The sequence below is a fragment of the Lactuca saligna genome, chromosome 7 (genome assembly GCF_052625555.1).
Source record: "Lactuca saligna cultivar CGN05327 chromosome 7, ASM5262555v1, whole genome shotgun sequence".
Lineage (NCBI taxonomy): Eukaryota > Viridiplantae > Streptophyta > Magnoliopsida > Asterales > Asteraceae > Lactuca > Lactuca saligna.
This window is the reverse complement of record NC_136423.1, coordinates 146068846-146080218: the sequence shown is the minus strand read 5'-3', so window position 1 is coordinate 146080218 and position 11373 is coordinate 146068846. Positions and strand designations below refer to the sequence as shown.

At 43.2% G+C, this 11373-nt stretch overlaps 1 non-coding gene across 1 annotated transcript; it reads right to left on the bottom strand.

The window, feature by feature from the left end:
- Nucleotides 1–435: 435 nt before the first annotated feature.
- On the bottom strand, nt 436–509 carry TRNAN-GUU (transfer RNA asparagine (anticodon GUU)). Its single transcript has one exon. It is a non-coding gene; the product is annotated as a tRNA-Asn (tRNA).
- Between the last annotated feature and the right edge of the window lie 10864 nt (nt 510–11373).

Genomic DNA, 11373 nt, shown 5'->3' with positions numbered 1-11373 from the left:
GCCTTGTTTAACCAGTCCTGGATTTGCCCATAAAATGAATAACGTGTATAGGTTGACATTTTGGTCACTTCTAACCTTTCTTTTTTTTTTTTTTTTTTTTTTAAATAGAACTTCTCAATCACGAGATATTTTTCTAACTGTTTGATGCTAAAAAAAACACAATATGTGTTCAAATGGATGGAACATAATAGGAAGTTAGGAACAAAAGAGTATTTAAAGTATCCGAATACTTTAGTGAAGCCAAACAATCAAAGATCTTTGATGGTGATATAATATTTTGATCATTTGGTATGAAATAATATGAAATGTAGTTGATTCGACAAGTTTGATTTTGGGTTGCCTATTTGAATAAAAAACATCATATTTGAGAAGTAATATATCATATATATGTTTAGTGTTAAAGGAATTGAAACAGGAAAATAAAAAGAACATAAACGCTAGAAGGAGGGCTTGAACCTCCGACCTTGTGGTTAACAGCCACACGCTCTAACCAACTGAGCTATTCCAGCTTTGTCTCTATCATGTAGTTTTATCAATATATGAAGTGTGAAAGAGAAAAAGTAATCACTTAAATTAAATTTTTTAGTTTGAGAATTTACGTGATTAAGCTTTTTTAAAAGTTATTATTTTTGTTATGATTTTTTAATTTATTTTTATCTAACAAAAATACTTTGTCATAAATATTTTATAATTTCTTTTTAAATAAATTAATCTAACATTTATCTTAAATATTTTGTAAATATAATTTATCGTTTTTCTAAAAGATGCTATGATTCTAAACTAACATTACTTTGATAATAAAGTGAAAATAATGAAATGTTACAGCACAAACAAAAAAAATTATAAACTTATATTCTATATTTTGTTTAAATTTGTAGTAGATTTGATGATACCAAGATGTTCATTTGTTTATATTTACATATCTCATCGCATAACAAGTGTTTATCTTTCACTTTTATCTTATAACACACCATGTGTTTGTTAAACATTAAATAGAGACAATATATCATTGTATACACACAAAATACTACAAATGAACAAAACTAAAAAAAAAAAAATAACTACATCGTGTCAATAATACCTACCATTTATATTATATTAAATGTTTTTTTAGTTTAATGTTTTGAACAATCACTATTTTATCTACTAATTTCACATTTAATTCATTTTTTTTTTGAGTTTTATGTTTTGAACAATCACTATTTTATCTAATAATTTCACATTTAATTCATCTATTTTATGATAACTTTGTCCTAATATTTTAGTATAGTTTATAGAAAGGCCTCAAACTAACTTTTATCTATAACAAAGTACAAAATACCAATTAAAACTTAGTAAAAATCTATTTCGGTCGGTTTCACAGATTTAACCAATATTCTGTCGTTTTTCATTAATTTGGTCTAAATATCGTAACTTTTATGAACTTACCCAAATTTTAATCAATAACGTCTCCTTGATTGAAATAAGACATAGCTCAATACATATTTATGGAAGTCAAACGGACAATAAGCTGCGCTGCTAGCCCTTTCTGGATAGCAAAACTAATTCTTTTGAAAACAATATCTATGGATCTAGGAGATATAACGTTAGAATGCATGATCCCAGTAAGATCCACACAAACATGCTTCCCTCCTATCCATCCAAAGACCAAAATGTCAGCCGGCGTGAGTGTGGATCTTTCATCTAAAGATTATTCTTGAATTAATGTATATAAATATTAAAAAATCATTTATAAACCTTACACATCATTTTTATTATAAAAAATAGAAATACAATTGTTGCTAATTTCTAAGAATGAGACAAATGGACTAAGTACTCCCTTATTGCTTGCTGACCATTTCAAACTCTTTATATTCCTTCTATGCGTCATTATAGATATCATGATAAGATGCACTATATGGGTGTTCCTTTAATGTTAGTGTTCCTCTTATGTTTTTTAATCTAACAATCACCCAACCTCTATAGCTTACTTGGTAACAGCCATCGAGAGTGAAAAGGGACCTTTGAAGGATAATTTAAATAGATAATCACTCTTCATTCATTTCCATTTAAACTTTTATTCAAGGTTCACTTTTCATTATCGATAGTTTTGTGTTAGCTGATGGTTGTTACCATTTAAATATGGAGGTTGGGTGGTAGTTAAGTTAAAGAACAAAGGAGGAACACCAACATCAGATGAACGCCTATATAATGCATCTTATTATGGCACCCATAACAATGCATACGAGGAACGTAGAGTTTGAAGTAGTCAACAAGTAATAAAGGATTACTTAATCCACCTTTCCATTCTTAGAAATTAGCAAAAACTATATTTCCTTTGTTTATTATAAAAAGATGTTTTATGTGTTGGAAGTATGGCCATAGTTACAACACTTTGGTAATATTACTATTAATGTGTAATGTCCTGAATTTTCAACTAAAATTTTCTTTTTAAAATATAAGTAAAACATCTAAAAACCATTTTCCATAAAATTTAATAAGCACCAAATTGTTTAACATCATAAAATTGTATCATAGTATGTGGAAGTCTCAAAACATAGTCAAAAGTCAGATGCATATACAATCAAGCTGCTCCCTTTTCCTTATCATTGGAACAACTTGAAAAACATTTAACTTGAGAGAGTAAGCGCAAAGCTTAGTGAGCTCCCAAATATACCATATATTACATTTCATATACAATGCATACATACAAAGGCCTTATAGTGAACACCTAAGTGGGCCTATAGGCACAAACACTCATCTCAGTCTGACATGTTAGACTTCCAGTCAACTCATAGTCAACACCTTAGTGGGATTATAGGCACAAACACCTCATCCCAATCTAACATGTTTGACTTCCAACTACCCTCATAACGAGCCTGGAGGCTTACGACCATCTTCCTTATTATCCACCACATACCACAACAAAAGACTAACATACCTAATCACACAGCCGTACCATAATAGTACCCATATAACCAATCACTCTGGACAAACAATGTCACACACAATATAGTAAGAACACTCACATGATATGTAACGACCCAAAATTTAAGACCAAAAATTTCTTTTAATAAATCATTACTTAAAGTAAAGTCATCATTATAAGTTTTCAAAACACATGTTCATTATCAGAGTAAACATTCCCAGGCTGTCTAATCTATGATGTGTGCCATGCGATCATCCCGAGCTCTGCCCTCCGCTACCGGAAGTACCTGAAACCAAAACTGAAAACCGTAAGCACGAAGCTTAGTGAGTTCCCCACCCTACCACATACCATGCATAACCACATACTGCACATACTGGGCCACGCCCACTATCTTGGGCCTCGCCCGCTACAACGACCCCGCCGCTCCAGGCCTCGCCTGGCTTCGAGCCCCGCTCGGATACAGATCTGTTTTACTTAGGCCTCGCCTGTCACAGGGTCTCGCCCGCCAACAAATAATAACACATAAACATTTCACAACACATAACTAACACATGCAACTGGTTCTGTCCTAAGGCCTCGCCTATCCTGGGCCTCGCCCGTATCCTGCTACTGATGAGTCATGGGACCCCATCCACGCTCCTAATGGTAGTGAGGTACGGGCCTAGCCCACTCTCACTCCTATTCTAGTCTGGGCCTCGCCCCTATTCTGCTACTAATGAGATATGGAACCCCATCCACACTCTGCTATTGGTGAGATATGGGACCTCGCCTACACTCACCTCCCTACCAGGCACATACATGTATCACACAGACAACAAGTATAACTATCATATAAACAATTCCTTGGGCACCCGCCCGCTATTACTGGACCTCGTCCTGAAAATAATACTAGCGTACTGTGCCTAGGGCTAACCCCAGGTCTTCTACTCATAACTACATGGGCCGGCATTGTGGCCTTAGACCCATTCACACAAAGGGAAACTCACCTGCACTGGCTGAACTTGCTGATGATCTCATTAGTTGCTGCCCGACAACTCACGGAACTCCTGCTCCCCTTGCTCCTCGAACTACCAATATCAATGCAACACTGAGTCTAAATGACCCCCGAAAGACAACCAAGTAAACCTTGGTCCTTGGTCAAAGTCAACCTTCCAGGTCAACCCTACTCACCGAGTCACCCTACTGACTCGCCGAGTTCAAAATGATCATATTCCTTCCATTCGCGACTCGACTCGCCGAGTCAGTCCATGACTCGCCGAGTCTACCGATTTCTGAGTCCAGACCTGTCCAACTCACTGAGTCTCCACCCGACTCACTGATTCGAGTCTCAACTCGAAGGGTTTGGGGTTTCACGACCTGACTCGCCGAGTCCAAGAATAGACTCGCCGAGTACAAGACAATCTTTATACGACTCGACGAGTTGTTCATCCCACTTGTCGAGTTTCTCCACAACTTCATACTACTCGCTGAGTCCACTCAAAGGACTTGCTGAGTCCCTTCAGATCTCCTTTCATGCAGAGGACATTTGAGTCATGCATGAACTCCAAACTGTAGATCTACCCTTCCCAAGCCTTTTCCCCACGTAAAGTTGCAAACTTTACGTGTAGAGAAGGAGATCTAGGCAAAATAAGCTATAAACTAGGGCTTAAGGCAAAAAGACTCCATGATCCACTCAAGGGCTGATACTTTACGGAATTCTAGACCAAAACAAGCATGGATCTGAGGTAGCAACCTCAGATCTGGACCTCAAGCTCGAGATTGATCTCAAACATGGCTTAAAAGCCCCAAAACTCATAACCAAGGAAAATCTGGAGGTGAGAAACGACTTAATACCTTCAAATGCACTGAAATGATCCCCAAACTTCAGATCTAATGCCACTCCTTGATGCTTCAAAGATTCCCACTTCTTCTTCTTCCTTTAAATCACTAAAAAATGGCCAAAAGCATGAATGAGCACAATGGGGGCGTAGGGTGCGGCGTTCTGGGTGTGAGAGACAGTAAAGGAGCACTAGGAAGAAGAATGAGGTGATTAAATAGGATCCAAGCCCCGGATTTAGGGTTTTCCTCGCACAGACCCTACTCGCCGAGTCGCCTTGGCCAACTCGCCGAGTTGGTCACTTATTCCTCGACTCGGATCCCGCTCGGACTCGTCGAGTTCCTCCTTGGACTCGCCGAGTCCCTCCTAAATTTAGGGTTTCCTTTACTTTCTTGGCTTTCCAAAATCTTGGGTGTTACAACTCTCCCCCACTTAAACTAAACTTCATCCTAGAAGTTTACCATGGCCTACCGCCTGCGATCTGCCTCCAATATCCCACCAATTTATCCAACACCAACTGCCTACTTTCGCTGGCCTTCAGCTTGGTCATTCCGACTAACACCACCCCCTACGGATAATAATCCTGGGTCAACCCCGACCCTGAACATCCTGGAAGCACTGCTTACACAACCGACATTCCTTCTGGTACTCTCCGAGTACTGCAACTAAACCTATAGGGGTTCACCCCCTTCTTTCCTCACGCGATTCCCTTGCCTTCCCAAGGCGATGCTCCAAAAACAACTATTTCCTCTACCACTGTGAAGATCCTATCTTCACCATTCCATTATTCCTGCTAAATCCAGTACGGGTCATCTCCGCCAATAACCACTGACACTCCTCTCTTGTCATAACTTGGTGTCGAGCACTCCTCGACTCAACTAACTGAATTCCACCATAACCCGCTTACCCGCACTACTACTGACTGGATATTTCTACCACTCCTCATCTACCTTCCGGATGAACTGAGACCACTCTGGTCCCTACCAGCCTATCAATATCTGGATTACCGGCTCCCACCGATAGCTAGTCCCAACACCATCACTAGTCGCTCTCAGCGACTTCCAAAGGAAACCTCAACCACCTATAACTGCTCAATCAATACTGCCATTCAGGCACTACAAACCTGGGATCCCCGATCCCCTAACTTGACACTAAGGTCCCTACCAGGTCCCACCTGCGCTGCTAAAACTCACGGGCCTCGCCCACGGGTCTCACCCAACCATACTACTGAGCAACCCTACTCCCAGGTCTCACCTATACTGCTATCCTCATATGGGCCTCATCCACGGGTCTCACCCGACTATATCCTAGAGCGGCCTCTCCCAAGGTCTCATCTCTCAATGGCTATACAGGCAACTCCATACCATTCTCATCCATTCCCCATTCCCGATCCCTATCTGAATGCTAGGAGATAAGGGCCTCGCCCCGACTCCGCCAACGAAGCTACTACAAAATGCTACGGCTGCCCCGTAGTCTGACAACACTTCCACCACTGACTGCTAGCACGAAAACATCTCCTGCTATTTGACCTCAAGATCTCCATTCCGACTCACACGAGTCCTACATGCGGCCCTTTAACCTGAATCCGAACCACATACCCACCATTACCCTTTACACGCACGCACTGATGGGAAGTTCTCAAACTCCCAACCCTGAACTACTCAATCCGTCAAACGTTGAACTACCCCCTTTCCTTCTCAGAAATCATATACTCGATCTGGATTTGCGTGCCCTTACCCTTATACACTTGGAGGATTCTCCCCTACTTTGATCCTTCTTACACCTCGATGCTCGATGAAGAGAAATCCCAATCCTTGCTAACATAATCAATCCGCTGAGGAATCCCAAATTTACCATAGCTAAGGGTCTAACCTGACCATTCTAAAACTTATACGGCTCCGAACTAGCGAGACATACCGAGTCTCTCCAAGGCATGCTACAAATATTGCACCCTAAGTAACCTTCTTCTATACAACCCATCCCTTAATTACTACCCAATATCCAAGGTATGCAGATGGCATATAACTAGATCATAGACAATCTGCTCAAAAATAAAATACTCATACAGATAATGATGTAGAACCATAACAATATAATCATGCACAAAATAAAAGAACTGAAAACGGAAGTTGCATACCTGCAACATCCAGCGCTGCTCGCATCTCCAAAGTAGCCATCTGAAAAGCCCTGCCTCCGACTGCAGGCGCCTCTGCACGGCCCTGACGGCCGTCTGTGATTCTCAAAGTTGCAGGGGCAGGTGTCATCACCCGTCCTGCTGAAAGCAAACTGGGGCACTGGGCCTTCTTGTGGCCCCGCTGATTGCAGTGAAAACATATCAAGTCTGATCCCTGGGTGGTGGTAACAGTACAATCTCTGCTAAAATGACCAGTTCGACCGCACCTGAAGCAGCCAGACTCACCACTACTACCATTCCTACACGCGCCCCCGTGCGTCCTGCCACACCTTCCGCATCGACTGCGGTCCTGATAATCCCTCGATTTCAACTCCGATCCCTTAGACCTTCTGCCCAAACTTGCGGCTACCTGAACCTCATCCGACTTCCTCTTCCGGATCTGCTCCAAATCAATTTCCCTCTCCCTGGCCCGAGAAATCATATCTTCCAGCGTCTTACAACCGGACCTGCTCACGAACTCCCTGATGTCATCCCTCTGCATCTCGTGATATCGTGCCTTCTTCATCTCCTCATCCGCGACATACTGCGGAACAAGAAGGGCTCTCTCCCTGAACTTGGCGGTGATCTCCGCCACAGTCTCAGTAGTCTGCGTCAAATCCTGAAACTCCCGGGCCAACTGCTGCACCTCAATAATCGGCGAAAACTCCGCTCTGAACCTAGCTGAGAAATCACTCCAAGTCATCGCGTCCAACGCGGCATCATCACCCAAAGCATGACCAATCTCCTCCCACCAATCCCTCGCTCTGTCCTTCAGAAGACAGGAAGCGAGTCTAACCTTGTCCTCCTCAGGACACCGGCTCGTAGGGAATGCGTTGGCAACATCAGCCAACCATCTGCTGCTAGCGATGGGGTCCCTAGCCCCATGATAATCTGGTGCCCCGCAAGCCCTGAACTCTCGAAATGTTAAGGTACGCGCTCCCAACAAAGCCATCATCTCAGTACGAAAGACTCCCAGCCTCTCATCCAAAATCTCCAATATACCCTCCATGATTGTGCCAAAGATCACAGGAGTCTAAGCTAGAATATTGCGCGTAACCTCTGCTGATATCAACTCCCTCATCCACTCCTCGAGCTGCTCAGCCGCTAAACCCGAGCCCAATCCCTCTCCGGTGCCTGATCCGCCTGCTGGTCCCTCTTGCAATGTCACCATACTGAAACATATAACATAACGATTATCAGAATACTCCTCACTGCTGCGAGACCAAACATACTCACTACCAGGTTCCCGGTCTTGTCTCGGCCTTTCCCGAATCGAGTACGGATCCTCTGCTTTCAGTAGTACGGGCCCATACTACCTTCCACATCTATCCGTACTTTCCTCAGGAACTGCTTTGACTCCACCAGGTCCCTTTTCTACTTCTACTGCTCCCAGCACTACCTCATCCTAGGCTTACCCTAGGGAAACCTCTGACTCAACTCAAACCAATCCTTAGCTGCTGAAGGCCTCCTTGCAATGCCAATTAGCCATCACCTAGATACCATCACATGTGACGAGGCTCAGATAATCCTTCAAGTAAAAGACTCGTTCCTACAACGGTTGGACTCAAACAAGAGCTGCGCAATAGCACCGAATCCAACACTCTGAGATTATTCAACCCTGATCACATGTGACATGACGTATCCACCTAATGGCTAACTCCCATCACTTAGAATCCCACAATGCACAAAGCAAGCAGCATTCAGACAAGGGAAAATCTAACCATAACATACTCAAGCAATCATATCCACATAGCAAGAATCTGAACTAGCATGCAACACAACTCATAAACTCAGGCATAATCTAATTAGGCTATCCTACTACTGACTATTCAGCACTATCATGCAGATCAAAAGCACATATACCAGGCACATAAGGCATCCTCCCTAGATCCTTAGTCCTAATCTAGCATGTTGTTCTATTAACTGATAATCAAACCATAAACTTGTATGGGTATTTTGGGGTACTTACTTGAGCTCGGTTGATTGCATGCACCACACCTCTTTTCTCTTTTCAAAGTTCTTTTCTTTCTGAATTCTTTTTACTTTTCTAAAACCGTTTTTCGTTCTCAAAATTCTTTTTAGAAAACTGTCTTTTCGCTTTTGAAAACTTTTTATTCGACCCCTCAGTTTGAGTTCAGGCACACCCGAGAGTATGCCCGAATCCCTCAAACCAAGGCTCTGATACCAACTTGTAACGACCCAAAATTTAAGACAAAAAATTTCTTTTAATAAATCATTACTTAAAGTAAAGTCATCATTCCAAAACACAATATGAGTATAAGTTTTCAAAACACATGTTCATTATCAGAGTAAACATTCCCAGGCTGTCTAATATATGGTGTGTGCCATGCGATCACCCCGAGCTCTTCCCTCCACTACTGGAAGTACCTGAAACCAAAACTGAAAGCCGTAAGCACGAAGCTTAGTGAGTTCCCCACCCTACCACGTACCATGCATAACCACATACTGCACATACTGGGCCACGCCCACTATCTTGGGCCTCGCCCGCTACAACGGCCCCGCCGCTCCAGGCCCCGCCTGGCTTCGAGCCCCGCTCGGATACAGATCTGTTTTACTTAGGCCTCGCCAATCATAGGGCCTCGCCCGCCAACAAATAATAACACATAAACATTTCACAACACATAACTAACACATGCAACTGGTTCTGTCCTAAGGCCTCGCCTATCCTGGGCCTCGCCCGTGTCCTGCTACTGATGAGTCATGGGACCCTGTCCACGCTCCTAATGGTAGTGAGGTACGGGCCTAGCCCACTCTCACTCCTGTTCTAGTTTGGGCCTCGCCCCTATTCTGCTACTAATGAGATATGGAGCCCCATCCACACTCTGCTATTGGTGAGATACGGGACCTCGCCCACACTCACCTCCCTACTAGGAACATACACGTATCACACAGACAACAAGTATAACTATCATATAAACAATTCCTTGGGCACCCGCCCGCTATTACTGGACCTCGTCCTGAAAATAATACTAGCGTACTGTGCCTAGGGCTAACCCTCGGGTCTTCTACTCATAACTACATGGGCCGACATTATGGCCTTAGACCCATTCACACAAAGGGAAACTCACCTGCACTGACTGAACTTGCTGATGATCTCACTAGTTGCTGCCCGACAACTCACGGAACTCCTGCTCCCCTTGCTCCCCGAACTACCAATATCAATGCAACACTGAGTCTAAATGACCCCCGAAAGACAACCAAGTCAACCTTGGTCCTTGGTCAAAGTCCTGGTCAAAGTCAACCTTCCAGGTCAACCCTACTCGCCGAGTCACCCTACTGACTCGCCGAGTTCAAAATGATTAGATTCCTTCCATTAGCGACTCGACTCGCCGAGTCAGTCCATGACTCGTCGAGTCTACCGATTTCTGAGTCCAGATCTGTCCAACTCACTGAGTCTCCACCCGACTCACTGATTCGAGTCTCAACTCGAAGGGTTTGGGGTTTCACGACCTGACTCGCCGAGTCCAAGAATAGACTCGCCGAGTACAAGGCAATCTTTATACGACTCGACTAGTTGTTCATCCTACTCGTCGAGTTTCTCCACAACTTCATGCTACTCGCCGAGTCCACTCAAAGGACTCGCTGAGTCCCTTCAGATCTCCTTTCATGCAGAGGACATTTGAGTCATGCATGACCTCCAAACTGTAGATCCACCCTTCCCAAGCCTTTTCCCCACGTAAAGTTGCAAACTTTACGTGTAGAGAAGGAGATCTAGGCAAAATAAGCTATAAAATAGGGCTTAAGGCAAAAAGACTCCATGATCCACTCAAGGGCTGATACTTTACGGAATTCTAGACCAAAATAAGCATGGATCTGAGGTAGCAACATCAGATCTGGACCTCAAGATCGAGATTGATCTCAAACATGGCTTAAAAGCCCCAAAACTCATAACCAAGGAAAATCTGGAGGAGAGAAACGACTTAATACCTTCAAATGCTTTGAAATGATCCCCAAACTTCGGATCCAATGCCACTCCTTGATGCGTCAAAGATTCCCACTTCTTCTTCTTCCTTTAAATCACTCAAAAATGGCCAAAAGCATGAATGAGCACAATGGGGGCTTAGGGTGCGGCGTTCTGGGTGTGAGAGACAGTAAAGGAGCACTAGGAAGAAGAATGAGGCGATTAAATAGGCTCCAAGCCCCGAATTTAGGGTTTTCCTCGCACAGACCCTACTCGCCGAGTCACCTTGGCCGACTTGCCGAGTTGGTCACTTATTCCTCGACTCGGATCCCGCTCGGACTCGTCGAGTTCCTCCTTGGACTCGCCGAGTCCCTCCTAAATTTAGGGTTTCCTTTACTTTCTTGGCTTTCCAAAATCTTGGGTGTTACATGATACGAAGAGCTAAATATCATACACTTGAGTCCTCGAAGAAATCAGCTACACGAACCACCTAAATCATCATTAGGTGAACCTTAGTGACCAAACCTAATTAGAGGTCAATCCTTAGAACAAAA